The sequence below is a fragment of the Parasteatoda tepidariorum genome, chromosome 2 (genome assembly GCF_982258835.1).
Source record: "Parasteatoda tepidariorum strain Cologne lab strain chromosome 2, Ptep-v5.0, whole genome shotgun sequence".
In the NCBI taxonomy this organism is placed as follows: Eukaryota; Metazoa; Arthropoda; class Arachnida; order Araneae; family Theridiidae; genus Parasteatoda; species Parasteatoda tepidariorum.
Genome location: NC_141756.1, coordinates 55,432,967 through 55,446,493, shown reverse-complemented (window position 1 = coordinate 55,446,493; position 13,527 = coordinate 55,432,967). Strand labels below are relative to the sequence as shown.

The 13,527-nt window shown below is 27.1% G+C and overlaps 1 protein-coding gene across 2 annotated transcripts in view; it reads left to right on the top strand.

The window, feature by feature from the left end:
• LOC107450046 (octopamine receptor beta-2R) overlaps positions 1–10,535 on the top strand; it is a 180,052-nt gene extending 169,517 nt beyond the window's left edge. For both annotated transcript variants that reach the window (XM_071177561.2, XM_071177563.2), the window contains one exon: positions 10,182–10,535. The gene's annotated coding sequence lies outside the window, so the exon portion shown is untranslated. The remainder of the gene's footprint in view (positions 1–10,181) is intronic.
• The last annotated feature ends 2,992 nt before the right edge of the window (positions 10,536–13,527 follow it).

The window sequence follows — 13,527 nt, the reverse complement described above, 5'->3', positions numbered from 1 at the left end:
ATTTTTTTTTATTAACTTCATAGAGAAAAAGAATCGGGAAAAATTACCATTCTTGTATGGTAAAGACATTTATGGTTAAAAAAAATCATTTTAGAATTACTTTTTAGTTAAAAAATCAAAGTTTTTAATTAAAAATTCGAAGTTTTTAATTAGAAATTCAAAGGGTAGCTTGAAGCAATTAAATGCTCGGAGAAATAAATTTAGGTGAAATTGCCATATTGTATGGTAATGACATTTCTAGTCAGTTTAATGAAGCCAAAAGATACGGTATTTAAAGTATTCCTTTTGTAATTTTCGTCATGGTAAAAACTTACCGGATATTCTGGTTTTCAGCATTGTAGTTCTTATTCAATTCAAAATTTTTGGTTTTATTATTAAAATTACAAAACTTAAAATTAATCAAATAAATGATTTTATGTCATGCTAAAAAGTATCACAATAAAATTACCAAATTGTTTTTCAGAACTGTCATTCATTGTAAAAATTATTTGGTATATTTAACCTTTTGCAGTCTATGCCTTTTACCAAATAGAACAGTAATAGTATGCTTACACTTATACGGTTCGTTTAAAATAGCACTACGGTTAAAATACTTTTACTACCAAACACTTTTATCACCAAACAGCATGATATTAAAACCATATTTTATTAATTTTATCATAAGTCTTTACCAAAGAGCTGGTGTAAAAATTATCATACTAATTAGCAGTTTCATCCAGAAATAAAGTAAATTTTACCATCCGTATTTTGGTAGTTTTAACTTCTAAAATATGATAAAATTTTGGTAAACATGGTAATTATGGTACTGTACTTTTTTTCTCGGTGTACTCTGCCTAATGTATTACTTTTTAACTAAATAAGTGATTTTTCTACACCTCTTTAATTTCGATCATGTCACAGCTAAAAAACAATTTAAGAACTCAACTAAAATAACCAACCACAGTTAAAAGCAATAAAACACAAAACTTTAATATAATCCTGATGTTTGACTTTAAACCTCACTATTCTTATAAATAAAGATAAGGGCTTGGAATTTGGTAATTATAATTAATTTTAAGCGCAAGAAAGGTTTTAATGTTTAATTTTCTGCCAAAAAACATACATTTCGAAGTGTAGAAATCTGGTATCTAAAAAAGTTTTCTGAAACAAAGCTAACATTTTCCTCCGATGTTTCTAGACAATCTTCTCAATTTTTTTTCTAATTAGTTAAATCATATTGTTTATTGCTGAAAATTAAAAAGCTCAAACCAGTTTAAACAATAAAGAAGTGGAATGCAAATATGTGGAGAAAATGAGGGAAATGAATATCTCGCCAGAAGTAAATTATTAACTAGAATGTTTATTATTAGACTCGATAATTATTAAAGCAGAAATACGGAAAATAAAATAAGTTTTTGTTTCGTTGTGTTTTGGAATTCGTGAGCAAAAATAAATTTTGGCAATGCGCAACGAAGAAACCTAAACAAAGAATTTACTGCTGCAATTTTACGGAATCATTTACATTCATAATGTTTGTTTTTCATCATCAAAGAAATATACGCTTCCTAAATTAACTTGTGGATTATCTTTATTCAATTATTTTACATATGCTTTATCAATTCCTTTCCAAGTCAAGATGTGAATAGTTTTTGGTTGGTTTTTTTAATGCAGTGAAAAAATTTGCAACCAATATTTTAAAGTAAAAAAAAAAGTGAAGAAGTATTTTATTCCCTTTTTCACTCTGAGAAATAAAACTCTCACTTTTGACGAATCAGCAGGCATTGATCTATATTGCGTTAATTTTGAGAATGATTTTGTCCCGAAATCCCATGATATGTGACGAAATGGGAGCTCTGTAATCTATGACAAAAATGCTTCCTTAACTCATAACCTCATCGCAGTGCCTTGTGGGAGTAACTAGAATAACGAAATTATGATGAAGACTTGACAATCTAAAATCATGTCATGAAATAAACCAACCTAGTGGTATGGTTGTCAGAGTTATCCTCTTACCAAGAAGATCCCGGGTTCAAATCCCGCTCCGGCCATGGGTGTAATTTATCTCTCAGTTTAATTTGTCTTTCTCGCGTTGACATTGACGCAGCTATATAGTGCCCACGATCAGAAAATTTAGCTGCACTAGGCTCTAACAGGTTTTTCTGTGTAAAAAATAGAATGACGAAACATATTTTTTTATAAATGTTTGAAATTGTATTGATGAAATGAAATATCAATGTATGAACGTCAATGTATGAAATATGACATTCTATAGAATGCCTAATATCAACGGTAAAGTAGTAAAATATTTATATTTTTTGCATTACTATAGAACTATTAATGAAAAGTGCTCATGCATTATTGACTATGTCTAGTATATAATAATTCGTATTCTCTAAGTCATTCCTTGCCGCACACATTCTATAGAATGGTGGCATCTTATCCATTGACGATATTTAGGAAGAAAAAAAACAGAAAGTTAAAGTGAAATTATCTTAACTGACTCGGAAAAAGTGGGGTGTGTAAAAGTGACTGACTGTAAAATGTGGGGTGTATCTTCGAATGTTGATTAATTCTAGAAATTGTAGGCGGGAATAATTTTTCGAAGTGAATTAAGCTTTGAAATACGATTTAAATGGTGCATGAAAGCTCTACACACCTATAATACCAAGATCATACGAATTAACAGTACATATAAAATTCTTTCTCTTCCGTATACTGCTGTTAAAGTTGGCGCGTTTCAAACATCGCCGACATTTGTTTACAATTGATTACAAGTTGGTGCATGTTTGTGCTAAGCTTGAGGCCAAAATATATACGTATGCTTCCAAAAGCCTATGTCAACTGTAATAAATGTTTTTACAATGCATAATTTCTGTTTCTACTCTGTTTGACCAAGTCTTAAATTTGTCTGAATATTCCTTCTGTTCTATGATTACGTTTGAAAACTTCGGTTCGAAATAGTTGTGATTACTTTTAGTTTCATTACATTAAAATTTTCTTCAGTGTATAGTTTCTTTCATAAAATTATCAAAGTTTACCATCTACAGTAATATTTTGATTAATTCCTATCACGTCTGTAATAAAAGTATACTAGAACTTATTTCTAGGAAATTTGATGAAAAGAAATTGGGAATATAACGTGCAATTTCAGTCTGAAAGCTTTTCTTACACCTGATTAAACAATGTGACTGTTTAAATCTTGATTAAAAAAACCGCATCCGCTGGTACTAATAAATATTACTCAAATGTACAGAAAAGGTCAAAACTTATTTCTTTATATATTTTTGTTCTTCAGTGTGGAAAAAAAGATTTTCTTCATGCACATTTTATTCACTTCATATTAATTATTGCTTAGATGATTTCGATTAAATTTCCTTCGAGGGAAGTTTGTTTTCCAACCTAAAGCTTATCTACTTATTTTCTTTAATTTTATAACTGAAATTGAACAGCCAACCCAACTTTCGGTTTACGACTATTAATTGTTTAACTCTGTAGCCTTTTAATTTTGAACCCAATGAAGAAGACAAGTGAACTCCTGAATTAAGTATTAGTAAAAATTTGCCTTCGTTGAGGACTTTTTGATGAAACTAACCAGTATTTGTGTACATGGAATGGAAAACTACAGAGACCTCCCACGGTTAGCCCGATGGCAAGGTAACTGTTACTCATGATCCGTCTACCACTAAAGATATTTTACGTCACAACTGTGGTCGGTGCGAGCCGGTTGCGGATTTCATATCGACCAATCATCACTGGAACTCGAGCCTATTGGAAAGCGAATGCTCGATCCCCTGAGCCACCGCAGCACTCATGAATTTTTTTTGACATTCTCATTAATCTGAATATGGTTTAATTATGCTTAAAATAGATTTTTACCTTACTGAGTAATTATTTATTTTATTTTTATCACAATCCGGGAAATTTCAGCTATAGAATTGCTTCTCAATTTCCTTCATAAGGTTCGATGGAGCAATGTTTGCTAATGCTGCTCTGAAACCTTAGAGCAAGGCATAAAAACTGTTTATTCGGTTAAAGTCACTTTGCAGTTTTTTATTTTTACTAAATGTGCAATAATAATAACAATGATTTTTAAAATCAGAGTATCCGTTATACCGTTACCCTATGAACGGAAAAACAACCAAATGAACTCCTTAAATACCATATATATATAGGTTTTACTAACTATAATTATGCTGTGTGGTTTTTTTTTCTTTTTTTACCAGAAATGGCATTATCATAAAGTACAGTAATTTTACTAGCCTTTTTTCTCCATGTACTTGAGCTTAACAATGATTGGAAAAGAGCATTGCAATCCATTTCATAATTTTTATTAGTTTGCATAAAAGGTATTTTGCACCAATGTAGATGTGGTTTTTTGCATTATCAAGCATCACTAACAACATCAAACAGTCAAACATCACAAATTATTATTATCAAAACAAGCAGTGAATCTGTAGAACCTAATATGCCTTTAAAGCATGGCATTGGAAAGAAACTTATAAAACAAATGCAAGCAAAATTCTTGAAAACTCACATCTTAACTATAATTATTTTAAAGAAAAACTTTCTACAATCGAGTATGCAAATATGATTTTTCTAAGATCTTTCCTGGAATCTTCACCCAATATTTCCACTTTTCATCTTCCCCCAATTCAAGAATCTTGGGATGTACCCTCTTATTTCCTGGATCGCTGCCAAAAGTGGGGCATCTTCAGCGTACCACCCTGTTTCCTACCCCCCACCCATACAGGTCCTTTCTCTCCCACTTTTCAAAAGATGGCTTGCTGACTCAGCAAAATTTCCCACTCTTTTCTTTATTTCTACAGATAGGTGTTTAAAGGCACATCTCATTCAATGGTGTTAAAAATGCGGGATAAAAAAAAAATCTCATCTTCAGAAGTTTTATTAATACTTGAAGTATCCCATAAAAAGAAAATTTTATACCGAATATTTATTTTTTTTTAGACATTTTCTTTTTTATTTTGTAATGTCTATATTGATTTTATTTTTTAACACTCTTCAATTTTTACGCTATGATATGAAAATAATTACTTAGTTTAATTTATTTGATATCTTTCATGGTCTTATAAGTACTCAAATTATCCCATTAATAAACAATTTATGCTAATTATTATTTTGAAAAAGTATTTTCACATTGAAATTATACTTGGAAATTTTACATTGATTGCATTATTTTAAAGGCAATACAAATGTTATGATATATAAAAAATAATGATTTATTTTATTCCGTTTAATGTATTTTAATTTATTTTATGTATTTAAAATTTTCTTAAAAGATCTAGAAATAAATCAGAAGCGAACATTTTTGTACTAAGGCTTTTAAAAAAGAATCATTCGCAATGTGGAATATTGATTTAAAATTTAAAGTTCATTCATTAAAGCATTACGAATGCTATTGTATGATATTAGAATAATAATTTCAATAAGAGATTTGCTAAATTTATTTCATGTATTTAAAAGATTTTTTAGTACTTAGTAGTTCATTAAATAAAAGCAATTGATAAAAAGTATTATTTTTAAAAACAAAATTGTGGAGAAAAATTTTTTTAGTTTTTAATTGAATTTTTGTTTTTTTAAATATTTTAAAAATTTTATGCTTCTTATAAAAATAATTCATATCATATAAAGTTTTATTCATAATTTCAGCATCCCACTTAAATTTTAGGTTTCACATAAAAATTATTTCTGCATTAATTTTCTTTAAATTTAATATCGAAATTTATTTTTTCCAAACTTTTTTCAAACCTTATTATGAAGAAGTATAAACTTTTTTTTTCCTGATATCGACTTTCTTTCGTAATAAACTCCTTTACGTTTTCTAAAAGGTTTATTTGCTCTGGGCATATTTCATCATCATCATCATCATAGTTGGCCAGACAGCCCAATATGAGCCAATGTCTCCCTCTGAAGATTTCTCCATAAGGACTTCCGATTTATCTCTGATCTCCAATTCTTTTCTTTAATTGCAAGAAAATCAGACTCCATCGAGTCAGCCCATCTCAACCGCGGTGTTCCCCTCTTTCTTCTTCCAGTGGGCTTAAAAAGCAGCTTCCTTTTTATTGTATTGTCATCACTCATTCGAATCACGTGGGTCATCTAGTATATTCTATTTATTTTTATGCATTTAATAATCTGGGCATATTTAAGTTTGAAAATTAATCAAACAAATTATTTTTTTAAAAAAAACTGAAGTTCCAATAGTAAATATCTCAAATGTTATTTTAAATATTCGCAACTGATATCGTCCAACGTGCTCGATAATCAGATGAAATATGAAAACAAAAGCGTATTATTTCTATATTTACTGTCAATTTTCAAATACATGTTGTTAGCTTATAGCTTTCATATTAGAAATAAAGGTTTATCTTTCATCTTTTGAAAACTATAAAATAATACAATTAGCGATGATGACAAAGAATTGAATTTTGTGTTTACGTTTTTAGCTTTCAATGCGGGCGTGGTACAGCCAATGGATCATTTGTTTACCTTTTGAAATCTTAATTTAACTAACTTCTAATTTGAGTAAACACAAAAATTATACACCGTAGGAAAGATTTTGAATTGAACGTAACAAAAATAAAGAAAAACCTCAGTATTGATTTTTTTTAAAGTTTTGGTAGTACAAACTTCCACTTTTTTCCTAAAGTTTTTAAAACCTTGTTACAAAGAAGTAGAAAAATAGTAAATAATTTTCATTTGTGAAAAATAAATTTTGAGTAATAAATCTAAGCAATATAATTCTGAACTGCAATGATGCAAACCGCTGTACCACTTATGACGCGAAATATATCATTACTAGAAAGCAAAAACATTCAAAATCCATAGTACGAATAAATTTAGGAAGGAATACGAATAACTTTTTCCCAACGATTGTTTGCTGTTATAACAAATCTGCATTTTTTCGTTTTTGTTTCAAAATGATAATTAATTGAGATATCTCAACATAAACTCAATGTTTTTCTGTTATAATAAATTTCAATAATAAATTCTAATAATAAATTCTAAATAGATGTAAACTTTACTTACAGCAACTTCAAACATCCTATATTTTTCTCGCTGGGAAATCTAAAACCACACTGAAACAAAAGAGATGAATATTCATAATATACTTATGAACATTTCATACTTATGAACATTTTCTCTCTTTATACTATTTTAATTGAAAAGGGTTAGTAAATTAAATTAAATCACTTAATTTTTGAAAAATAAAATCAGCGCAATATTAATTTATCACATTTAGATATAGTACGTATTATCGACAAATAATAATATTTAAAATCAATATTGTTAGTTGGATAATTTATACCACTAAATATGGTTTAACAATATTGCCAGCTTGACACATTTTAAACGGAAGTCATAGAATCAGTCTTCCTGGCTAAACTAAGCTAACGCTTTAGTCACAATAGCTCTTACGTGACTTGGCGTTTATACATAGCCTATAATTATCGTTTCTGTATGAAACATAGCATAATTCAACAGTTTAAACGAAGCAGTTATTAGCGATCTATTTCTAAGTTATTTCCATCAAATGCTGCAAAGGTTAAACTCAAATGTTAAGTTTAATCGAAAATAAAGAAAAAATATAACATTGGGTTAGAAATGTGTAACAATACTTACTAGCTCAAAACAATAAAAATTATAACATATTTTCTAAAAATAATTTTTACTTAAAATTTTTATTAACGGTTGCATTATCACCTTTATTCATTACTTTTTGGCCTCTTTAGAGAATTTAATCTTTCTTATTATTTTTGCAGTAATTATTATAAGTCAACACCGAGTTGGCCTGAAACAATTATAAAAAATTATAATTATAAGTAGGAAACAACACAAATAAAGTATAATAAAAGTACATAAATATACATACTAAAATTTGGGTACTCTAAGCAAAAACCTATCTCAGTAAGTAAAGTTTCTTGTTTCAGTTTAGAGAAACGAAATTATAGTATGTTCAATTCAATTCTAAATTTAAGTTTGTTTTCACGTTTTTTACATCAATCTATGCAGAACAAAGTTTTCGCTATTCTCCATTTGAATGCTGTAATCTCTCGCATTTAAAAATCAAAAAAAAAAAATTATGTTTCATTAAATTCTAAAACTGATTATTTCTAGAAATGAGAGTTTACTTATAAGATATATTTATTCCCAATATAATTAGAGACAAAATTTGAAAATTCTATGATAAGAGTATAATGACGAAAACTTTCAAAGGAAAACTGCAATATTTAAGAAAATCAAGTAAAAATAAAATTTTACACAAATTTAAAATTGAAGTGCATTGAATCATTTACATGTATTGCTGTCAATATCAAGTCTAAAATCATCAAAGGTCAAGAAATCTTAGGGAATTGTTCCAGTTTGGCATTTTTTAATGTCATAGCATCATTCATCTATTTTCGTCTAGGTTTTCTATCCGCGCATTTTATGCAATTTCTTAGTTTTATATCCTACTGTAGCTGTTTCATAATTGTTCTTCTAGTACAATCTACGAGCCCAAAAATTGCCTGCACCATTTATGATAGAATTATGAAAATCTCATACATTAATCACAGTTTATTTTTTAATCTGAAAATGAAGGGTTAAAAGAAAAAAAGAAAAAAGTAGTTAGATGTAAATTTGAATGATTTAATAGTTACACTTCAAACTAAATAATGAACCAACAGGAAATTTTTCTTTAAAAAAAAAACTTAATTCTAGTTAAAACAGTAATTCTTTGTAAACTATATTTTTTATAAATCAATGCATTGACACTTTTCATAATTATTTTTGACAATTAACTATTTGGCATGAAAGAAATGAATTTCTCAAATCTTTTGCCGTCAGTGCAACGTATTTCCCCTTACAAAAGATAAAATGTTTTGTCAATTTTTTCTTTAAAACAGGTTGAAATGCCGTAAATAATTCGAGTTATAAGGGCTTCAGTTAGAAGATTCCTTGTTATGAAAAGGCACTAAGCCGAACTTTTTATCCATTCTCATAAAATTCTTAATGCATCAGATTGTTTTCACAATTACTTATAATAGCGCTAAACAAATAATTTTTATAAAAGCTATAAATAAAAACTTTTCCACGAGCATTCTCTATCAAGAATTACGTAACACAGGTTACACAATAAAATATTTTACTATGGTCTTTTGGTTTTCTAGTAAAAGAAAATTAGCATGAGATTTGAACTAGACTCATCTATCTACTTTTCATTTGCGTCACTTGAAAGTTCCATTTATTGAGTTAGTTACCTTTCTTAATGGCTTCTGAACAAACAACATATTTGCATTGTCAATGTACTCATGCCATCGCTTGGAACTATTATTTGACAACAAATATTGTTAATATTTATAGTGTTTCTAAAATATGGTAAACATTAATTTGATTATACTAAATATATACTGAGAAAAAAATATGGTCAAATCTACCGGAATATGTTAAAATTTATAATGTTTCTGGTTCTATGGAAACATCAAAAATCTACCCAGGCTATTTTTATAAAGATTATAATGTTAATGATTTTAGTAAAAAACATTAAAATATGAGATTATATAATAACTGATAAAATTTAATAATTTTATCATTAAATATTAAAGAATGGCACAAAAATAATTTACTCGGAAAGATTTACGTTTCAGTTTTGTATTATTATTACATGTGTGGTAATATGAACAGTAATTTGAAAACTAGAATTCCCGCTAAACCGTAATCCAATGAGCATAAAAGTTACCATATGAATAGATGAATACCATATATTTTCATTTTTTAAACAAAATTGTGGTTTTTTATCTGAAATGCCATTAATGTGGAATGCAGTATTTAATATAATTTAATCTTGATGTAAAATCTTATCAAACATTCAATTGAATGATATTTGGATACAATTACTCACACTTTAGTGGTAAGATGTAAGTTAGAAACACAAGAAATATCTAAATGTGGTCATGTTTCGATTTCTGGTATTTCATTAATTTGATGTAAAATATTACTGCTGAAAAATTATTAATGGAATGGTTTAAATACCGCATAATTTAGATTATATACCAGAATTATGGTTTTATTTTTACCAAAAATGTCATTAACATACAGTGCAGTAATTTTTCCAGGGTTTTTTTTCTCCGTGTAGCTATGTATGAAATTTTATTTTGTGAAATAAAGGGGTAATTATTTACTTGTTTTATTTTTACTTTCAGATTGTCTGACTTCTTCTAAGGTCTTGCTAAGATCACAAAAAGAAGCAAACTTCCAGGCAAGAAAAAACTTTCATAGCATCTTACAAACACAGCCGAGACGTTTGTGGTGCAACTCTTGGTTTACCATATAAGGAGCAATACGAATCTTCGGAGTGTCTAGGAAGTAAATTATTCCGAGTGACTTTCATAAATCACCGGTGATCTTCTGTCAAGTAATGTTGAATTTCGAAACTTAGCTAATATTTTCATTTAGTCCATATTAAACAGTTCTTCATAATGTTCCTGACTAACTTTTGATTGAATTCATGAAATAACATGTCGAGTTTATGACTACTGAAAGAGAGAAGAGAAAAAGACTCATAAGTTTTGTATAAATAATAATGGCTTAAGTGTGATACATGAGTTTGGGTTATTGTATGACATATGTGTTCAAATACGATCTGATTTTTGAATCAGATAAAGAAAATATTATGTTATTATGTTTATATACAATTCACTTGTTAGCTTTCTAAGTCCAAAAGGATACTTAGATTTCTTTGTGATAGATGCAGTTTAACTTTGATGGTGATGAACTTTCAGCTTTGAAGCAAAGAAAATTGTAATTACTTGTTAAACTGATATATTTTGTAAACTTGGGCCTTATACTTTAATATGAAGACAAGATTAGTCGAAATAATTTCTTACTTATACCGAAATGAGGTAAAATGAATTATTTGATCTAGATCATCTACAAATGCCAAAATATTAAAAAAATGTACATTTTATATAAACATTGTATTTATAGATTTTCGAAAAAAAGGCAGAAATTTTAAGAACATTTACATTATTTATCACAATTTATTGCATTTTGATTTATTGCGTAGATGTATTTTGCATTATTTATTGTTTACTTCATTGGGTGCAGTATTTCAAAGGACAAGCTTTTGCTGTATCTTAAACTAACATTTATTGTTGGTCGTAAAATAATTCGCGAGATTAAAATATTGTTGTGAAAAAACACTTAAGTTAGTTTACAGTTTATAAGAGTTATGAAATAATAAATGTTAAAATTGTTGCAAATGTGTCAAAAATTTGTCGTAGATGTATATTGAATATAAATCCTGTAATATTTGTTAATATAAGTAAAGTTATAATTATCAAATAAAATAAAAGCATTTTGAATTTTAAAGAAAAATTAATTTGTTATTGAAAAGATAGCTGTTTTTTTTTCTTGAAAATTTGAAGTACTTTATGCGTACTTTACTTGAAGAAACTTTACTAGAGTTAACGAAATTTGTGAAACTGAAAAATCAATACTTTTATTTTTGGAAACGTCGTAATTTCACAGTGAAGGATTTCGAGTATTCTTTTGAAACTAAAACTCTTTTCGTTTTAAAATACGGTAAGTAGAATATTTTAGTTCAACTAAAATAAATTTTTTAAGAAAAATATCTTAAAATAGCATAAAAATTTAATTAAACTTACATTACAATTGTAAGAAGAAACATTTACCAAGGGAAAAAATTTAAATCTTTATGGTGTATTTGTAATTAAAAAGTATGTTTAATTATTTGACATTAGCAAAAAAGTTAGGAATTTTTTAAAAATAATATTAGTTATGATCGCATGATAATCTGAGGACATCCGAGGGGCATTAAACATTTAAAATTGACTGGTTAGTTTTCGAACTAAAGGAAATCTTCAATCATTTTCATATATTCTTGTATAGAATTGAATATTTTAAAACCATTCCATTCTTAAATAGGGTATAAAAATCATATTAAAATCGTGAGTATTTTTAAATTTCATGTTTTTTTTCTCTTTTAAATATTTTCTTGTTATAGTTATTCACATTAATGACATATTTTTTAAGGTTTACTTCTTTTATTCCTGTTAAAGTATGCTTAGGTTAGAAATTATTTTATTCTTTATGTCCATTCAAATGGTTCTACATTCTTTTTCAAATACAATTATCTGTTTTTAATGCTAAATTCAAAATTTTATATTATATGCCAAAAAGTTCCATATCTCTATTGAATAGAAATTAATAAAATCAAAAATTTTAACAGTGTTTAGAAATATAATATCAAATAAACACAATTTGAAATTACTGGATGACTTTGCTTGTTGAAAAAAATCCATACTTATACTTGGGAATGTATAAACTGTGACCCAGAAGCAAATGCTGTTAATGTTCAACCCCAGACTTTCCATAAAAAAATTTAAAAACATCTGAAATAAGAAAATTTAATACTATTTTTTAAGCAATTTAAACAAACTTGGGACCCTCCTTCCCAAAAACATTGTAAGATTAGAGTTCATAAATGATAATGCTAATAAGGATAATAGTTGTCTAAAAGTTTAAATCTGTTAGAATATTGATTATTTGTAAAAAAACTAAAAATTAAGCAATGATCAAACCTAATGTCCAAATATTATTTCTTTTAAATTTTTTATTTATTGTTTTTGCCAATTTTACATTATTTTTATCACAGTAATTAAATTAGTACCAATTAATACAAAAATTAATTCTTTGCAGTCCCTTTAATCCCTCTTCCAGAAAGCTTGTGCACTGTTTACTGTTATAATATGTCTTCAAATATATTACATTTAATTCAAATTTTTAAATTGTAATTTTTATGGATTGTTATATTGAAGATACCTCTGCCAAAAGTAACAAATATGACTTTTAATTTATTTTTTCCATTGAAATGTAGGCATATATATTTCTGAATTTTTTTTCATAGTCTGCAATAAATTATTTTAACTTCTCCAATACTCAAAGTAGTAAAAGTATGCACGAGAAAATGCTTTGATATTTTTTAAAAACTATTTTTTTTAATAAATATTCTTATTTTATTTTAGAAAAATCGTTTTTTATCCTTACGTTTGTTTCATTTTAAAAAAAACTGTTACTGAATTTAAAACAAGCAGACATATGAACTTATAATAATAAACATGAAAATTCCTATCTGCAAAAAAAGCGCTGAACTTCAAAACATGTACAAATATTAAATCCACACCATCAATACATATAGTGTTTTGTAACTACATGCTTATTTTGAAGAGCTATTTCTTGGATTTATTAAAATAAACTTTATATGATAAATAAACAAATGAATTCTACACGAAGCTTTTGAAATGAAATAACAGAAAATTTTCAACGTAAATTGTCTTTGAAAGAAAGCATTAAAACAAATGAAAATTAAATGATATTCAGCTTACTATTGGTAATAATATATAGCCAGTTTTGCTTTTTTTGAAGTTTGAAACGTATTGTAATAAATTAAGGCGTAGTTTAATACTGTAAACATTAGTATAAAAATCTATTTCGTTCCTCTTTTGTAATACCATCACAAATCTTGTA